At 35.0% G+C, this 21,641-nt stretch overlaps 1 protein-coding gene across 1 annotated transcript in view; it reads right to left on the bottom strand.

Moving 5' to 3' along the window:
• Positions 1-21,641, bottom strand: part of LEKR1 (leucine, glutamate and lysine rich 1) — a 205,846-nt gene that overhangs the window by 83,021 nt on the left and 101,184 nt on the right. The window lies entirely within an intron of this gene.

Here is a 21,641-nt window from a genome sequence, read left to right on the forward strand (position 1 = left end):
ACTAAAGCCTAAGGGTTCAAAAGAAACTATAAAGGCTGGTCAAGTCATCACAGTGAGTGCCCTCTGAAATTCAGATCTTGCAGGTAAGGTCCTAGTAGATCTGTGTTCCTAGACTTCTCTATCTGCCATACAAAGAGAGGACTCCTGAATTAATTATAGGCACTCCCTTCTTCAGTAACCTGTTCTAAGAGCAGGCAGTCTACTGTTACAGTAGACTTATAAATAAGTGGAGGTGAGTAGGCGTTTGGGCAAAGAGAAATTATAATTTATGGTTTTCTTTTAAAATTAAAGTAGTATTCAAAGAAATTTGAATGCTTTTATACTAAATATAATCATTTGGTTTGCTATCACACTAGAAAAATCACTTTAAAACACATTCGAATATGTAGCTCTTTAGATGCTCCTACATTTTGTCTTGCCTATTCTAATCCATTAAGATAGGTAAGAAAAGCTACCATATTCCACTTTATAGATGAAGTAACTGAGTCAAGGAAATTAATGACTTATTCAAAGGGCCTATAAAAGGCTTAAACAGGACCAGAGAGCAGAAGTGTTTGGATCCCAGCTCAGTGTTTTTTCCAACTAAACTACGTCACTCATTTTGTGACTTGACTCACAAACTACTAAACAAGCTACTAATTAAGGAATGCAGTACTCACACATGCTACAACATGGATAAAACTCATAAACATTATGCTAAGTGAAAGATGCCACACACAAAAGACCACATATTTTATGGTTCTATTTGTATAAAATGTCCAGAATAGGTAAATCTAGAGACAGAAAGTAGGTTAAGGATTGTTTAAAAGGGGTAGGAGTGTAAGGGGAGTGGCTGTTAATGGCCACAAGGTTTCTTTTTGGTGTGAAAGAAATCCCTAAAATTTGGCTGTGATGATGGTCACACAACTCTGCAAATATCCTAAAAACTACTGAATTGTACACTTAAAGTTGGTGAATTTTATAATTAGTGAATTTTATCTCTATAAGGTTTTTTAAAAATTCAATTAGCATGTTAAAATGTTATATGCAAAATAATTTTATTAAATTATTTGTGTTATGTACTATACCAAGCAGCTTACTAAAATTAAAAAGTCAAAAGTCTTTTCACTTGGGATAAATTTGAAAGTTGGTAAAATAAATTTAAGGAAGGATGTTAAAAATAAGCTGAATGCTGAAGTGACTTATTTGAACTCTGTCTTCCAATATTTGTGACTGCTGACAAAATGTAAAGGACATGTTATTCTAGCAGGTGGAATGAAAATCATTTAGGTGGACTGACTGTGGGTCACAGTGACCACTGAGAGGATAAATATCAATTGAGATATATTGAGCATTTTGGAAGTTATTAGTGCGAGCTAAACATAAAATTACGGAACTTAAGTAAATAAATCTTTAAAAAAGAAACAAAAAATGGTCTTCAAATTTTTACTTTATATGTTGACTTTTCTATGAAAAAATCAAATTTTGGCATTAAGAATTAGGCTGCTGTTGATAGCCCATTATTTACTCTTAAACCACTATTATATATGCACCAGAATTAACACATGTATTTAAAACTTTGAGCATCTCTGTTTCAAAAGAGTAATAAAGGGAAAATGTGGGAAAAACAAAGTTTAAAGTCTCTATGTAGAAAAGTTATGATCATAAAAACCATACTGGGCTGTACATGGTGGCTCATGCCGTAATCCCAGCACTTTGGGAGGCCAAGGTGGGCAGATCACCTGAGGTCAGGAGTTTGGGACCAGCCTGGCCAACACAGCGAAACCTCATCTCTACTAAAAATATAAAAATTAGCTGGGTGTGGTGGCGCATGTCTGTAATCCCAGCTACTCAGGAGGCTGAGGCATGAGAATCGCCTGAATCTGGGAGGCGGAGTTTGCAGTACACTGAGATAGTGCCATTGCACTCCAGCCTGGGTGAGAGAGTGAGACTCCATCTTAAAAAAACAAACAAACAAACAAATAAAAACCATATACTTGAATCAAAGTCAAAACTTTTCAATGGTGATTTAAAAGGAAAAAGGTAACAAAATGTGAAAATATGAGCATTCATTTAACTTTGAAAACAAGAAAGAAAATGGCATCAGAGTTAGAATCAGAATCACAGCATATCAGAGCCCAAAGGGCCTTCCAAGGTCTTAGTCCTATACATTCATTGCCCAGGTGTGGACACATATTCATTAAGGATAACAGGCATGTCAGAGTCACCTGGCTAATGTGGGAGGGCCATCATCTTCTGACTCTTGGCTTAGCATGCTTTCAATTAATACCACATTGGTAGGAAACATGGGTTGGGGGGTTGAAAGGCACAACAGAGAGATAGCTAAATAGTTTGAAATGAAGAAAGATAAAGTTTATTCTACAAGTAAATTCCAAAAGTAAGAAATACGGGAATATAAAATATTACAACAGCTTTTAAAATGCATTATAAAGAAACATAATAGTGATATAATATTCAGCACAGTTTCAAAAATTCGGGTATAAAATATATATTTCATGTTAGTTAAAAAAAAGGATAACATGTTAACTCATTTATTAGGAGAGAGAACCTAAGAAAGAATGAGGAACAACTAAGAGCATGGATAATAACAGGCCACAGTATAAAAATTCAAGTGAAATGAATGAAGGGATTGCAATATTCAGGGGAAATGGATAGTACAGAGTTTGAATTCGCTAAAGAAAAAAAGGCAGGGTGGTGGGATAGAAGGTGGGGCAGAGACTTAGGCAAGGAAAACAGAAAGGAAGATGTTTAACTAGTACTATAAAGGAAGTCTTATTGTGATACTTAACACTTAAAGCTAGTTCTGCAACTGTGGAGAAGCTGGTAAAATGGCTTATAGGAAGGAGAATATAAACAATGCAAATGCTTAGAATTGAACTCACGATTATTAATTAAAATAAGCCATTTATAAAGTTCATAACAAAAAGTGAATTTCAGTGATTTTCATTATATTCTTTAAACAAATAATTGTGCTCTTAAAAACAGGACAAAAGAAAAAAGAGATAACTGGTGTATCACTCTGCCCTTACTTGATTTGCCCAAAGAAAATCTAAAATACTATGTCCATTATGTTAACCTGATGATTTATCTGCGGAGAAGATATCTACTGTAATGTATTGGTTTTTCCTTTTCTCGAAAGGTTAACAGGATATCTGGAAGTCATTAATAAGCTGGAAAAGCTATGAATGATACTTATCAAGATAACAAAATCTTACAGACATAAATCAGCTAATAACAAAAGTTAGGCATGCATTTTAAAGAAACCAGATTAAGAAGATGGCTGAAGTTCATTAAAATTATTAAAGTAAATATCATAATGGTAGGGAAAGTAAAGCCAAACAAAACGATTTGAATAGGAACATAATTGGAACTAGAGAAACTTAAAGAGGACAAAAAAGAAAAAAATACCTTGTTGAAAATCACTAAAGAGTACCCATACATAAAGCCAGTGTAAAGCTAGGAAGATGGTGTGAGGAAGATGTCCAATAAATACTTGCTGAAAAAATGAAATCAGTTCCAGGACATGGTCAGCCCAGGGTCAATAGATGGGAACATCTATTGTGGTTAGAAGCTAGTGAATAGGTTAATAGACAGTAGGCAGAGATAAACTCAGATTATAACAAGTAGGAAACAGGTAGTAGGAAGGGAGCAAAGGGGCAGGCTTGCAGCACTGGAGGTGGGAAAAATCAGGACATGGTGGCTCATGCCTGTAATCCCAGCACTTTGGGAGGCCAAGGTGGGCAGTTCACCTGAGGTCAGGAATTTGAGACCAGCCTGGCCAACCTTCCCTACAGAGAAGAAGAAAGTTACAATAAGTTTGCAATACAACACTGCAAAATCTGAGATGGAAACTTTGCTGCCTTTCCTGCACTTGTAGTTCTATAGCTTTTCTAAACCACTGTAAATACTTTTGCCAAATTAATTGGGAAGAAAAATATGTTGGTTCAATCAGTTCACCAGAAAGGTATTTGTGGATAAAGCAAGAAGTACACTTGTGAACATGTTTCTAAATGTTTTGACAACTTCCATATGGAGACTGTGATATGGGAATGAGTAAGAGTGTTGGTTGTTAAACAAAACAAAACAAAAAAACCAACCTGGTACCCTTCACAGATACGTACGTAGTAAAGTCGTATTTGTTATTGCTAGTTGAGAGTAGGGCTAATAATCCTGTCCACTTTTGACCTATTAATTTTAAATGGTTTCAACCAAGAGAAATGTAACAGTCTTTCAAAATGTTTTCTCTGTTATCACAGCTTTGGTGTTATCTATGGTGTGAATCTATTCAACACCAGCAGCAAAATGAAACACTAATTTTGTCTTGAAATTATATGGGGTCAGGCATGGTGGTTCATGCTTGAGGCCAGGAGTTTGAGGTTACAGTGACCTATGATCATGCATTCCAGCCTGGGTGACAGAACAAGACCTTGTCTATAAAAGAAGAGAGAGAGAAAGAGAAAGAAAGAAAATTAATAAATAAATAGCTCTTTGCTCTGCAATTACACTGTCTTTTAGAAGATTCTATATTCTATCTACAATTGCATAACCTAAACATGAAGACTGAAAACATCTGAAAAGTACAGAGAACACCAATCTACACTATACATTTGCTTTGGATATAGACTGAATTTAAAGCCTTAATGAGTATAAAAATTGTGGCTAATTATAGTACTGTATTGTTTTGAGGAGTTTTTTTCTTCACTGTAGGAGGTAGAGTGTGAGCTAAATCTTGAAAGATGTGTTGGGTGATTTTTTTCCTTTTTGAAAAAGTTTCTTTATTGTTAAAACATCATCAGAAAAAAAATTAAAAGAAAAAAAACACTCCTTTCCATCACCCAAAATTTATTTTCATATTTCTATGTTCTTTTCTGGTTTCTGTTCACAAATACATCCATTCTGATGTAACTGTAATTATATTACACATATAATTTTGTGGATTATATGAGAATTTGTGGATTCTCTTTACACTGTAACATAATCATAAGCATGTTTCTGTGTTGATGCCCAGAGGTAATACTGTCATTTTAAAAGTCTGCATAATGTCCTAAATGTTGGCATGTCATAATGTATTACTCATATCATTAATGTTGGGCATAAATTAGTTCTAATTATACACTATTATAAATTTGATCTTTCTATAAAAATAAATTTCTTCTTCTGATTGTTTCCTAAGTATAAATTATCAAAAAGGAGATTACTAGATAACAAACATTTCTATGGACTGAAAAAATACAGTAATAAATGAAGGAAAACTTTACCATTAAAGTCTCTGTACTGATTTAAAAGGTAGTATTTTATTTAGTTAGTTATTACTAACTGAACATTTTGTGTTTATTATGTGTTTTTCCTATGCTAATGGTCTGTTTCAACCATTTGCTTGGGGTCTTGGAGTTTTCTTACACAGTTGAATAAATCCTTTAAATGGTGTGTATTTTAACACTTTGTATATCATATATAATACCAATACCTTTTTTGTCAGTGTGCTGTTTTTAGGTTGTTTGGTAGATTTGAACTCAAACATTTTACCTTTTTATAGACAAAATCTGTCAGTCTTACCTTTGTAATTTTTAAAGTGCTGCTTTATTCCTCCATAATTAGGATACATTCTATATCTTTTTATTGTGTACTAGTTTGCCTTAATTTGAGGTTTATTTTGGTTTGGTTATTTTATTTCCTTTGGTTATCTCTGTAGCACTTATTACATAATTTTGCTTTTCCCTATTTTTAATGATACTTACATTAAAATCTGATTCTACTTCTGGATTTGCTACTCTGTATAATATATATCTAAACATATATATTGCCATTTTCACAACAGCAAACATCCCTATAAAAACATACTTTTAAATATGCTAGGGCCAGGTGGCCAAACATGGCTTTTCATTTCCAGGCTTCACAGTATGGAAAAAAAGAAAGGAGAAACTTTACTGTGGAGAAACCAAACACCTACCTTAACCTGGTGATTAAAGTCAATACCAATAGTAAAAAATCATGTTGATTATATTTACTCATGACAAGATATGATAAAAATGGCACTTTGCCTTCTGTGTTTTTCTTCCCCCAAACCCATAATTCCAATTTAAACATGAAAAAAAAACATCAGATAAATCTAGTGGAGGGGCATCCTACAACATACCTGACCAGTACGCCTTCAAGCCTTCAAGGACATCAAAAACAGAGAAAAGTTTGAGAAACTGTCACAGTCAAGAGGATACTAAGAAGACATGACAACTAAATGTAATATGTTTATCTTAAGTGGGATCCAAGAACAGAAAAAAGAACTCCGAATAAACTAGGGATTTTAGTTAATAATAATTTCTTGGGGGAGGGGCCAAGATGGCCCATTAGAAGCAGCTACAGTTTGTGGCTCTCACAGAGAGGAATGAAAATGGTGAGTGAATTCAGCACTTTCAACTGAAATATCCAGGTTCTCACATAGGGACTAACTAGGCAGACAACTTGACCTGTAGAGAAGGAAGAAAAGCAGGGTGGGATGATGGCCTACTTGGGAGCAGGAGTGACACAGAACCAAAAAAACCCCCACCCCTAGCCAAGGGAAGTGGTGAGTGATTGTATGACCCTGCTCAGGAAACCACCCTGCTCCCATGGATCAGGAGATCCTCTCCTGAGCTCAAGTCACCAAGGCCCTGGGTCTGATACACAGAGCTATGTGGAGTCTCGACAGAACAGCTGCTCAGGAAGACACAGAGACCCAGGAGTTTTACATACTCCAGCCTGAGGAATCTCGGCAAAGCGGGAGATCTCTCTGTACATTCCTCTAGAAGGAGGCTAAATCTGGGGAGCCAAGTGGCTTCATTCTGTGGGCCTCACTTCCATGGCACCTCACACTTTAAGACCCACTGGCTTTGAACTCCAGCCAGCCAGCAAAAAGAGCCTGAATAGCCAAGGCAATCCCAATAAAAAAGAACAAAGCTGGAGGCATCATGCTACCCAAGTTCAAGCTATACTACAAGGCTACAGTAACCAAAACAGCATGATACCAGTACAAAAACAGACATATAGAACAATGGAACAGAAAAGAGAACTCAGAAATAAGACAGCACACCTACAAGTTCTGATCTTTCACAAACCTGACAAAAGCAAGTGATGGGAAAAGGATTCCCTATTTAATAAACGGTGCTGAAAGAACTAGCTAGTCATGTGTGGAAAACTGAAACTGGACCCCTTCCTTATACTGTATACAAAAATCAACTCAAGATGGATTAAAGGCTTACATGTAAAACCCAAAACTATAAAAACCCTAGAAAAAAATATAGGCAATATCATTCAGGATGTAGGCACAGGCAAAGATTTCATGATGAAAATGTTAAAAGCAATAGTAACAAAAGCAATAATGACAAATGCAACCTAATTAAAGAGCTTCTACACAGCAAAAGAAACTATAAACAGAGTGAACAGACAACCTAAAAAATGGGAGAAAATTTTTGCAATTTATCCATTTGACAAAGGTGTAATATCCAGACTCTACAAGGAACTTAAAACAATTTACAAGGAAAAAACAAACAACTCCATTAAAAAGTGGGCAAAGAACATGAACAGATGGAAAGCCATCATCCTCAGAAAACTAACGCAGGAAGAGAAAACCAAACACCTAATGTTCTCACTTACAAGTGGGAGCTGAATGATGAGAACACATGGACACATGGGGAAAACAACACATAACTAGGACCTGTCAACTGAGGGATGAAGGGAGAGAGAGCTTCAGGAAGAATAGCTAATGGATGATGGTCTTAATACCTAGGTGATGGGATGAGATCTGTAAAGCAAACCACCATGGCACACATTTACCTATGTAACAAATCTGTACATCCTGCACATATAACAGAGGACTTAAAATAAAAATTGAGGGGAAAAATGATTTGCCAACATTCATTCATTAATTGTAACAAATGTACTAAACTAGTGTACAATGTTAACCATAGGGGAAACTGTGTGTTAGGAGGAATGGTATATGAGAATGCTCCATATTATCTTTTCATTTTTTCAGTAAATTTCAAATTGCTGTGAAAAACAAAGTCTTTTTTTTTTTTAAAGACTCCCCTTGTTCATCTCGTTCACCTAATTCTGATTGCCTCCAAATAGTAAATACTGTTGTTAGTTTCTTATATATACATCTCCAAAGATTTTAAAAATTTATACACAGTACAAGTAAATAAAAATACACATATATTTCACTTCATATTTTATATAAATTGTATCACAGTGCATATGCAATGTTATGTATCTTGCTTTACTTATATAGTTTGGAGATCTCTAAATATTAACACACAAAGAACTTTCTCTGTCCCTCTCTCTTTCTCTCTCTCTCTGGCTACATGGACTCTACTGTTTGAATACTGCACAATTTATTTAACCAGTCACCTATCATGATGTTTTAGGTTGCTTGCAATCTTTTGGTATTACTATGCTTCAAAGAATAACCTTGGAAATCTGTTATTTCACCTATAAGAAAGCATAACATATCTATATGTTAATTCCTGGAAAAGGAACTCCAGTATCAAAGGAGGGGGGTTCATTTGTATTTCAGACAAATATTGACAAACTAATCGCTTTAGTAATTGTATCAATTTACAGTCCACCTAGAAATATATTAGAGTGCCTCACCAACCCAATCTGCTATCATACTTTTGCGTTTTGTTAATATGATATATGAAAATTACTATCGTAGTCATTTCATTTTTTATTGATCTTATAAATATTTGAAATATTTAGTTTTGACAGTGTTTTATTTTGAAGAAAATAAGATCAAAGTTAAACTCCAAAACTTCACAGTTTCCATGAGGAGCTATTATTCATACATTAAAGGATTTCATAAGTATTTATATTGTCAGCATTAACAGCTCCTGGTGTAATAAATTCCAAAAATGTATTTTTGTTGCTACTACTCTTACACATTTTCAGTGTGCCTCCATTTAGCTAAAAATAGCTTCTAGTTCTAAAAAATCTCCAGGAATCTACAACTCCTGGGGCCATCCCACAAGCAGCTATTCCAGGTAAAGAGGAAAATCCAGGATATATGAGAAGAATTTTAATTTTCTCAAGAATGCAAGAGTGTGTCTTTAAATAGAGGTTGCCACATTAATTCCCTACTTCTTCTTCTTCTAGTTCATAAAATCAAAACTCTACATACCATTTTGACGATTTCAAGCCACAATTGTAAGTAATTCATTTGAATACAACTTTCATATACTCAAAGACTAAAAATTGATTTGTTCATTGCTTATACTACACCCAGTAGTAAAAAATTTTTTGAAGCATTAGAATCTCAGAATTCTAAGCTATCCAAGAACAAATCAACTCCAAAGCTAGCACAATGCAAGAAATAACCAAAATTGGAGCTGAACTGAATGAAATCAAGACACACAAAAACATTCAAAAAGATCAATGAATCCAGAAGTATTCTGAAAAAGTTAATAAGATAGATAGGTCACTGGCTAAACTAATAAAGAAGAGAGATGATCCAAATAAACACAATTAGAAATGAAATGTTACCACTGACCCCACAGAAATAAAAATAACCATCAGAAACTACTACAAACACTGGGCAAAAGCTGAAAGCATTCCCTTGAAAACCAGAACAAGAAAAGAATGACCTCTCTCACCACTCCTACTTAGTATAGCATTGGAAGTCCTAGCCAGAGCAATCAGGCAAGAGAAAGAAATAAAAGGCATTCAAATAGGATAAGAAAAAGTCAAACTATCTCTATTTGCAAATGACATGTTTCTATATCTAGAATACCCCTTAGTCTTGACCCAAAAGTTCCTTTAGCTGATAAACAACTTTAGCAAAGTTTCAGGATACAAAGTCAATGTACAATCACTAGCATTCCTATACACCAAAAACAGCCAAGCCAAAAGCCAAATCAGGAACACAATCTCATTTACAATACACACACACACACACACACACACACACACACACACACTTCCTAAATAAAACATCTAGGAATACAGCTAACTAGGGAGGTGAAAGATCTGTACAATGAGAATTACAAATTGCCCAAAGAAATCAGAGATGACAAAAAAAAAAAATAGAAAAACATCCCATGCTCATGGATAGGAAGAATTTGTATCATTAAAATGGCCATACTGCCCAAAGCAATTTACGGATTCAATATTATTCCTATTAAACTACCAACGACATTCTTCACAGAACTAGAAAAAAATATTTAAAAATTCAAATGGAATCAAAAAAGAGTCAGAATAGCCAAGAAAATTCTGAGCAAAAAGAACAAAGCTGGAGGCATCACATTACCCAACTTCAAACTATACTACAAGGCTATAGTAACCAAAACAATATAAGAAATGAAAGGCCGGGCACGGTGGCTCAAGCCTGTAATCCCAGCACTTTGGGAGGCCGAGGCGGGTGGATCACGAGGTCAAGAGATCGAGACCATCCTGGTCAACACGGTGAAACCCCGTCTCTACTAAAAATACAAAAACGTTAGCTGGGCATGGTGGTGCGTGCCTGTAATCCCAGCTACTCAGGAGGCTGAGGCAGGAGAATTGCCTGAATCCAGGAGGCGGAGGTTGCGGTGAGCCGAGATCGCGCCATTGCACTCCAGCCTGGGTAACATGAGTGAAACTCCATCTCAAAAAAAAAAAAAAAAAGAAATGAAAAACGGGTAATAACTACAAATAAAGAGTAAGAAACACTAAGAAAATAATGCTCTGAACAACCTCATGCCAACAACTTTGAAATCTTGGATAAAATGGACATATTATTACAAAAATATATTTTACTAAGATTGACTCAACAAAATCAAAAAGTTTTATAACAATTAAATAAATTGAAGCAGTATCTTACCACAAAGATATAGCCAGGTGGTTTTCCAAGCAAATTCTACCAAACTTTCAAGAAACAGAGGATCTTAATTTTATACAATGTTTTTGAAAGAATCAAAACTAAGGTATATTTCTCAACTCATTCTCAAGGCCACAGTGACCTGCAACCACAATCTGACAGATATTAAAAGAAAGAAATATAGCCTATTTCTATTATAAAAATGTATGTAGCAATTTTTAACTAAATGTTAATAAATTGAAACAAACAGCTGTTCTTTGTGCTGAGTATATGATCAAGTCTTAATCTTATTAAATGTTCCTTTAAAATATGAAGTAAAATACAATTATCTACTTGAGAATTCCTGGAAAATCCATGCAGAAACTCTAGAAGGTAGGGACTGTTATTATACCCATTTTGTAAATAAAGAAACTAAGGATAAGAGAAGTAACTTATCCAAAATAACACAGCTAGTACATATGTAAGCCAAAAGAACAGCATGGTATTGATATGAAAACAGACACATAGACCAATGGACAAGAATAGAGAGCCCAGAAATAAAGCTGCTCACCTACAACCAACTGATCTTTGATAAAGCTGACAAAAACAAGCAATGGGGAAAACACTCCTTATTCAATAAATGGTGCTGGGATAACTAGCTAGCCATATGCAGAAGATTGAAACTAGACCCCTTCCTTTTACCATATACAGGAATCAACTCAACACATATTAAAGACTTAAATGTAAAACCCAAAACTATAAAAACCCTGGAAGACAACCCAGGCAATTACCATTCTGGACACAGGAATGGGCAAAGATTTTATGACAAAGACACCATAAGCAATTGCAACAAAAGCAAAAACTGGCAAATGGGATCTAATTAAACTTAAGAACTTCTGCACACCAAAATAAACTATCAACAGGGTAAATCGACAACCTACGGAATGGGAGACAAAATTTGAAAACTATGCATCTGACAAAGGTTTAATATCAAGCCTCTATAAGGACATTAAATTTACAAGAAAAAACCCAAACAAGCCTATTAAAAAGTGAACAAAAGACATGAACAGACACTTCTCAAAAGAAGACATACATGTGGCCAACAAGCATAGGAAGAAAAGCTCGGTATCACTGATCATTAGAGAAACGCAAATAAAAGCACCACTGAGATATCACCTTACACCAGTCAGAACTGCTATTATTAAAAAGTCAAAAAATAACAGATGCTGGCGAGGTTGCAGAGAAAAGGAAACCCTTATGCCCTGTTGCTAGAAGTGTAAATTAGTTCAACACTGTGGAAAGCCATATGGCGATTTCTCAAAGAGCTAAAAGCAGAGCTACCATTCAACCCTGTAAGCCCATAATTGGGCAATACACAGAGGAATATAAAGAATTTTTCCACAAAGACATATGCATGCAAATGCAATCTACGTGCCCATCAATGACAGATTAAACATTCACTGTCAGCATTATTATTTAACAGAGTGTCAAAGATTCAAATGAATTTAATAAGATATGAACAAGACAAAAAGTAAAACAACAGACATAAACACTGGAAAAAACTAGATGAACTCTTTTGGCAGAGTGTAGGCACAAGAGTCACTAATAAAAAATGTCTACCGTAGAATTAATATTAAACTATTGTGAAGTGGATGATATAAAACAAAAACATAAAAATAAATAGCTTTTGTCTATCAACAAAAATTGAAATGGGAAAAACAGTCTAGTCAGGGTAGAGGTAAAACTGACAGTAACAAATTTAACAAGAATGGCAAAGAAACATTTAAATAAAAACTATTACATATTAAAAAACATAATAGCATTAAAAAATGAAACAACATATATTTTTGAATGAAAAGACATAATATTAAAAAGACAATATTACTAAAATTTTCAATTCTTTAAAAATTATTCCATAAATATAATGCAATTTGAATTAGAGTCCTTGTTGGCATTAGAAGTGAATGAAATTATCTTAAAGTTTACATGGAAGAATAATTTCCTGTGAATATGTAAGAAAGGTGTAATGAGTAGAGAAAGAAAACTTTTACTGGGTACTTCTTGGAGCCTGTGGATTAGAGGTAAATAAAATTATTTTAAAGTTAAAATGAAAAAATAACTGCCTGAAAATATGTATTTAAAAAGTAAGAACAGTGGAGAGAGAAAAAGCTTAGCCTAAAAAATATGCTAATAAGATATTATATTCAAATCAATGTAATATTAATGGTGTATCAAACAAATTAGTGGAATAGAAGAGGGAATAAAGTAATAGCTGCTAGTACAGACAGTTCCTGACTTCAGGTTCAACATGATTTTTTGACTTTATGATGGGTTTGTCAGGATATAACCCCATCATAAGTTGAGAGGCTCCTTACCAATTGTGATGGGGTTCTTGTTTCTACTGAATACATATTGCTTTAATACTGCAGTAAAGTCAAAAATTTTTAAGTCGAATCATGGTAAGGTGGGGATCGTCTGCTGTGTTGCCAGCATTAAATGCATTCTTTATTTATAATATTTTCAAGTTAGGATGGGTTTATTGGGACATAAGTCCACTGTAAGGAAAGGAGCATCTGTATATATAAAATTTTAACATATAACAGATAGTAGTTCTATGTAGTGAGAAAAGGATAAATTATTTAATACATAATACTGATACAATTGGAAAAAAGTAAATATGGATCCTGTATCTCACACCATATTAAAGATAAGTTCTAAGGGGAACAAGATAGCCAAAGAGAAGCCTTCAGCAATCATCCCCCCTGCAGGAACAACAAATTGTACACCTATCCACACACAAAAGGCACCTTCATAAGAACCAAAAATCAGATCAGCGATCATAATACTTGGTTTTAACATCCTGTTGAGGAAAGAAGCACTGAAGAGGGTAGGAAAGGCAGTCTTGAGTTTCCAATGCTACCCCTCCCCGTATCCCTTGGCAGCAGACGTGTGGCACAGAGAGAGAATCAGTGTCTTTTGGGGAGGGAGACTGCAGTGATTGTAGGATTTTTCATTGCAACTTAGTGCTGCTCTGTCACAGCAGAAAGCAACCCGGGACAGAATTCAGACCGTGTTCACAGAGGGAGTATTTAGACCAGCCCTAGCCAGAGGCAAACTGTCCATCCCAGTGACAGGTACCTGAGTTCCAGCAGGCTCCACCACTACTGGCTAAAGTGCTCTGAGGTTCTAAGTAAACTCAAAAGGCAGTCTGGGCTGCAAAACTGCAATTCCTGGGCAAGTCCTGGTGCTGTGCTGGACTTGCAGCCAGTGGACTTGGGGTGTGTGTGACCTAGTGAGACAACAGCTGGGGCATCCAAGGAAGTGCTTGCATTACCCCTACCCCAACTCCACAGCTCTGGAAGAGATTCCTTTACTGTCCTAGAAGGGAGGGGAGGGGAGGGGATGAGGGAGGGGAGAAGGGGAGGGGAGGAGAGGGAAGGAGGGGAGAGGAAGGGAAGTGGGGAGAAGAAGGGAGGGGAGTGGAGTGGAGGGGAGGGGAGGGGAGGGGAGGGGAGGGGAGAGGGGAGGAGGGGAGGGGAGAGGAGAGGAGGGGAGAGAGGAGAGGAAAGAGGAGACGAGAGGGGAGACTAAAAAGGATTTTGTCTTGCAATTTTGACTGCAGCTCAGCCACAGTGGAATAAGGCATCAGGCAGACTCCCAAGATCCCCTTTTCAGGCTCCAGCTCCTGGACAACAACTCTGGGCCAGAAGGGAACATGGTGTCTTGAAGGCAAGGAGCCATTTCTGGCAGAATTCTTCACCTGCTAACTAAGAACTGAATAGTCAGCAGTGGAAGCAATACAGTGGTAACCACACAGTACTTGACATAGGCCTTGGGTGAGACTCAGAGCTATGCTGGTTTCAGGTATGATGTAGTACATTTCCAGTGTTGGTGACTGAGAAGAACATCAGCAGTAGCCAGGCAGTGGTCACTGCAGGCCTTGAGCAAGACCCAAGTGCAGTGCTATGGTGGCTTTGGGTCTGACCCAGCACAGTTCCAGTGGTGGTGGCCACAGAGGAGCTTATATTACCCCCTACCCAAGTTCCAGGAAGCTTAGCACAGACAGAAACATTGTTTGGAGGAAGGTAAGGAAAGAGAACAAGAGTCTCTGTCAGGCAATCCCAGGAATTATTCTGGATCTTACCCAACTCCACCAAGGTGGTATATCTACAAGTCTGCAAGAGCCACAAAATAACTGGGCATGTGGTGCCCTCTAAAGCAGATATGGTTGCAATGACCAAAGACTTAGATCATAATACCCAAGTCTCTTCAAATACTTAGAAAGTCTTCCTAAGAAATATGGATACAAACAAGCCCACACCGTGAAGACTACAATAAATACCTAATTCCTCAACGCCCAGACACCAAAAAAAATCAAGATCATCCAGGAAAACATAACCTCACCAAATGAACTAAATAAAGCATCAGAGATCAATCCTGGAAAAACAGAGATATGTGACCTTTCAGACAGAGAATTCAAAAAAGCTGTTTTGAGGCAGCTCAATAGAATCCAAGATAACAAAGAATTCAGTATTCTATCTGATAAAATTTAACAAAGAGACAGAAATAACTAAAGGGAATCAAGTGGAAATTCTTGAGTTAAAAAATGCAATTGACATACTAAAGAATTCATCAGAGTCTACTAACAGCAGAACTGATCAAACAGAAGAAAGAATTAACAAATGCAAAGGCAGGCTATTTGAAAATGCATGGTCACAGAAGACCAAAGAAAAAAGTAATAAAAAACAATGAAGCATACCTATTATATCTAGAAAAAAAGCCTCAAAAGGGCAAATCTAAGACTTATTGGTCTTATAAAGGAAGTAGAAAGAGAGATAAGGTAGAAAGTTTATCCAAAGGGATAATTACATAGAACACCCCAAACCTAAAGAAAGTTTTTAATATCCAAGCACAAGAAGGTTACAGAACACCAAGCAGATTTAATCCAAAGAAGACTACCTCAAGTAATTTAATAATCAACCTTACAAAGGCCAAGGATAAAGAGAGGATTGGAAAAGCAGCAAGAGAAAAGAAATAAAATACAAAACAAAGGAGTTCCAATATATCCGGCAGCAACTTCTCAGTGGAAATCTTACAGTTCAGAAAAGAGTGGAATGACATATTTAAAGTTTTGAAGGAAGAAAAATATCTTAGAATAGTATATCCAGCAAAAATGTTCCCCAAACATAAAGGAAAAATAAAGACTTTCACAGACAAACAAAAGTTGAAGGGCTTCATCAACACCAGACCTGTCCTACAAGAAATGCTAAAGGGAGTTACTTTATCTGAAAAAAGGTGATTAAAGAGCAGTAAAAAATCATCTGAAGGTACAAAACTTGCTGGCACTAGTAACTATACAGAAAAATACAGAATATTATAACAGTAATTTTGGTGTGTAAATGACTTATATCCTGAATAGAAAGATGAAAAGAACAAATTAAAAAATAACTATAATCAAGACTATAATCAAGAGTATAATCCCAGCACTTTGGGAGGCCAAGGCAAGTGGATCACAAGGTCAAGAGATCGAGACCATCCTGGCCAACATGATGAAACCCTGTCTCTACTAAAAATACAAAAATTAGCTGGGTGTGGTGGCGCATACCTGTAGTCCAAACTACTCAGGAGGCTGAGGCAGGAGAATCACTTGAAACTGGGAGGCAGAGGCTGCAGTGTGCCAAGATCATGCCACTGCACTCCAGCTTGGTGACAGAAAGAGACTCCATCTCAAAAAAAAAAAAATTACAAAAAACTACAATAACTTTTCAATACATAGCCAATGTATTTCAATACATAGTACAATGAGATACAAATAGAAACAATGAACATTTTAAAAGCAGAGGGATGTAAAGTGTACAGTTTTTATTCATTTTCTCCTTCCTTTGTATTTATGCAATCAGTGTTAACTTGTCATCAGCTTAAAATAATGGGTTATATTATTTACAAGCTTCATGGTAAACCTCAAACCAAGAAACATACAACAGACACACAAAAAATAAAAAGAAATTAACATACTATCTGAGGAAATCACCTTCACCAAAAGGAAGGAAACAAGAGACAGAAGACCCAAGACAAAAAAGTGGCAGAGTAAGTCCTTATGTATCAATAATAACACTGAATATAAACAGATCAAACTCTCTATTGAAAGACAGAATAACTAAATGAATTAAAAAATAAGATCCCATGATTTGTTGCCTACAAGGAACACACTTCACCTATAAAGACACAATAAACCAAAAGTAAAGGGATGGGAAAAAAAAAGCATAAAAAGCTATATTTATATCCTACAAAATAGATTTCAAAACGAAAACTATAAAAAGAGGCAAAGAAATCACCACATAATGATAAAGGGGTTGATTCAGCATAAGGTTGTAATAACTGTAAATATACATGCACCCAAGTCTGGAGCACCCACATATATAAAGCAAATATTACTAGAGTTAAAAGGAAGATAGACTCCAGTACAATAACAGCTGGAGACTTCAACATTCCACTTTCAGCATAGCACAAGTCTCCCAGATAGAAACTCAACAAAGAAACCTCAAAGTTAATTTGAAGCATAGAATAAATGAACCTAAAAGAAATTTAACAAACATTTCATCCAATGGTTACAGAACACACATTCTTCTCAGCACATGAATCATTTTCAAGGATACACCATGTTAGGCTCAAAACATGTCTTAAACATTCAAAACAATTGAAATAATATCAAATATCTTCTCTGATCAAAATGGAATAAAACTAGAAATCAAGAACAAGAAGAATTTTGGAAACCATACAAATGTGGAAATTAAATAGTATGTTCCTGAATGGCCAGTGGATCAATGAAGAAATAAATAAGTAAATTTTAAAATTTCTTGAAACAAATTAAAATGGAAACACAAAATAGCAAAACTTATGGGATCCAACAAAGGCAGTACCAAGAAGAAAGTTTATAGCAATAAGCACCTACATCAAAAAAGTAGACAGTTTCAAATCAATATGACAATGCATCTTAAAGAAAGCAAGAGAAAACCAAGTCCAAAATTAGAAGAAATAAAAATCAGAGTAAAAGTAAATGAAATTGAGACAAAAAAGAAAAAAATACAAAACATCAACAAAATGAAAAGCTGGTCTCTTGAAAAAGTAAACAAAATTAACAAACATTTAACCCAATTAACAAAGAAAAAAATAAAGAGAAGACACAAATAAATACAATCAGACATGAAAAAGGAGACATTACAACTGATACTACAGAAATTCAAAGGATCATTAGAAGCCACTATGAGCAACTATATGCCAATAAATTGGAAAACATGGAAGAAGTGAATACATTCCTAGATACATACAATCTACCAAGATTGATCAGTGAAGAAATCCAAAACCTGAACAGATCAATAATAAAAGAGAAGCAGCAAGGACAGTCCAACATAAGCAAATCAGTGTGATACATTATATCAGCAGAATGAAGGACAAAAACCATATGATCATTTCAACTGATTCTGAAAAAGCATTTGATATAACTCAATATCGCATCATGCTCAGAACCCTCAAAACACTGGGCATAGAATGAACATATCTCAACATAATAAAAGCCTTATATCATACTGAAGAGGGAAAAACTAAAAGTCTTTCCTCTAAGCCTGGAACACAACAAGGATGCCCAATTTTACCACCATTATTCAATATAGTGCTGAAAATCTTAGCTAGAGCAATCAGAGAAGATAAGAAAATAAAAGGCATCCAAATTGGAAAGAAAGAAGTCAAATTATCCTTGTTTGCAGATGATATAATCTTATATTTAGAAAAACCTAAAGACTCCACAAAAACTATTAGAACTGATAAACAAATTCAGTAAAGTTGCAGGATACAGAGTCAATACACAAAAATGAGTAGCATTTCTAGGTGACAACAGTGAACAATCTGAAAAAGAAATCGAGAAAATCATCCTATTTACAATAGCTGCAAATGAAATAAAATACCTAGGAATAAACTGAACCAAAGAAGTAAAAGAGCTCCACAATGAAAACACTGATAAAAGAAATGGAAGATGACACACAAAAAAATGGAAAGATATATCATTTTCATATATTGGAAGAATCAGTATTGTTAAAATGCCCATACTACCCAAAAGCAATCTACAGATGCAATACAATCACTATCAAATACCAATCTCATTCTTCATCAAAATAGCAAAAATGATCTTAAAATTTAGATAGAATCACAAAAGACCCAGAACAGTCAAAATTATACTGAACAAAAATAACAAAACTGGAGATATCACATTACCTGATTTGAAGTTATACTACAGAGCTATAGTAAACAAAACAACATGGCTACTGACATAAAAACAGACTCAGAGACCAAAGGAACAGCACAGAAAACACAGAAACAATTTCATGCACTTATAGTAAACTCATTTTTGATAAAAGCGCCAAGAACATAGGTTGGGGGAGGACAGTCTCTTCAGTAAAGGCTCTTGGGAAAACAGGATATCCGTATTCAGATGGATGAAACTAGATCCCTATATCTTACCATATACAAACATCACATCACAATGGATTAAATACTTAAATCTAAGACCTCAAACTATGAAACTACTAAAAGAAAACATCAGGGAAACCCTCCAGGACATTGGATGAGGCAAAGGTTTCTTGAATAATACTCCACAAGCACAAGCAGCAAAAGCAAAAATGACAAACGGGATCACATCAAGTTAAAGACCTTCTGCACCAAAAAGGAAACAATCAGCAAAGTGAAGAGACTACCCACAGAATGGGAGAAAATATTTGCAAATTATCCATCTGACAAGGGATTAATAACCAGAATACATAAGCAGCTCAAACAACACTATAGGAAAAAAAATGTAATAACCTGATTTTAAAAAGGGCAAAAGATCTGAATAGACACTTCTCAAAAGAAGACATTCAAATGGCAAACAGGTAGATGGAAAGGTGCTCAATATCACTGATCATCAGAGAAATACAAATCAAAACTATATAATCTCACCTCAGTTAAAGTGGTTTTTATCCAAATGACAGTCAATAGAAATTCTGGCAAGGATATGGAGAAAAGGGAACTCTTTTCTGTTGGTGGTAATGTAAATTAGTATAATCACTATGGAGAACAGTTTGGAGGTTTCTCAAAAAACTAGAAGTAGAACTATAAGATCCAGGAATCTCACTGCTAGTTATAATACAGAAAGAAAGGAAATCAGTATATTAAAGAGATATCTATACACCTATGCTTATTGCAGCATTATTCACAATAGCCAAGATTTGAAAGTAACCCAAGTGTCCATCAACAAAAAATGAATGGATAAAAAAAATGGGCTACATATATACAATAGAGTACTATTCAGCCATAAAAAGAATGAGATACAGTCATTTACAACAACATGGATGAAACTGGAGGTCATTATGTTAAATGAAATAAGCCAGGCAGAGAAAGACAAATTTTGCATGTTCTCACTTATTTGCAGAAACTAAAAACAATGAAAACAATTGAACTCCTGGCAATAGAGAATAGAATTGTGGTTACCAGAGTTTGGGAAGGATGATGGCAGGGTTGTGGGGGGGATGGAAAGTGAGTATGGTTAATGGGTACAAATATATAGTTAGATAGGATTAATAAAAGCTAGTATTTGATAACACAACAGGGTAAGCACTGTCAACAATAATTTATTACATACATATGTACATTATTACATATATTATGTAATTTATTACACACATTATTTACATTTAAAAATAACTAAAAGAGTATAATTGAATTGTATGTAATACAAAGAAAGGATAAATGCTTGAGGCAGGACACCCTGTTTATCCTGATGTGATTATTATACATTGTATGCTGATATCACAATATCTCATGTATCCTATAAATATATACCCCTACTATGTGCCCACAAAAATTAAAAACAAAAAATTTCAAATAGCTGACTACATTTTTTAAATAAAATAAAAATAAATTCTATATTCTATATGTATTAGTGACTCAGTTGGGAAACAAAACCCAGGATACTTTATATACTATCTAGGAATGGGACTACTTTAATAAGACTCCCCATAAACAATAAAAGATAATTATTGATTATACCTAAATAAAAAAGTTTGCATGTTAAAATTTACCATAAAAAGTCAATAAATTATGCATTAGAAAAAATTGACTATAGAATATAATATCTGTACTGTATAAAATCTGCTGTAAAATTATCAAGAAAAATTCCAATAATGTAATAGAAAATTTCCAGAATCTATGAATAGGTAGTTCTCAGGAAAGAAAATAAAAATATATCATTATTTTAAATTTTATCTGATTTTAAAATTTTTATCTGTTGCATACTGCTATAAAATTAATGTGATGACTTGTTATCTTCTCTTTCAACACTAGCTTCTCTCCAGATTTCCCTAGTCTGTAGTATGCTCCCATCATTAAAGACTCCCAAGCACAGGTGGTTCAGAGCGCTTTCTGACTTCCTTTTCTTCCGTGTTTAGTCAGACAGATGTTCACCCCCCTGGTCTTGGGTAGCTATCTCAACCCTGATTCTATCTCAGCCTTCCCACTGGGCCACGGAGAAGGCTAAATAGACACAGTGCGTAAAGCATGAGCACCAGATTTGCTTTACTCTCTTCCATTTACTAGGTATGTAGCACCAGGCATGATACTTTGTGGGCCTTAGTTCTCTCCTTCATAAGATGGGATAATTACACCTGCTTTTCATGGTCATTGTGAGAACAGATAGAAATAATTCATATAAAGTGTCTAGCACACTTAGGACTTTAAAAATGTGAGTTCCCTTCCCTACTTCATCTTCTTATGGTTAGTCTTGGGATTGGGAAACTGGCAAATATATTTT

This window comes from Sapajus apella, unplaced genomic scaffold, assembly GCF_009761245.1.
Source record: "Sapajus apella isolate SASKATOON/1434 unplaced genomic scaffold, GSC_monkey_1.0 scaffold4, whole genome shotgun sequence".
NCBI classification, from domain to species: domain Eukaryota; kingdom Metazoa; phylum Chordata; class Mammalia; order Primates; family Cebidae; genus Sapajus; species Sapajus apella.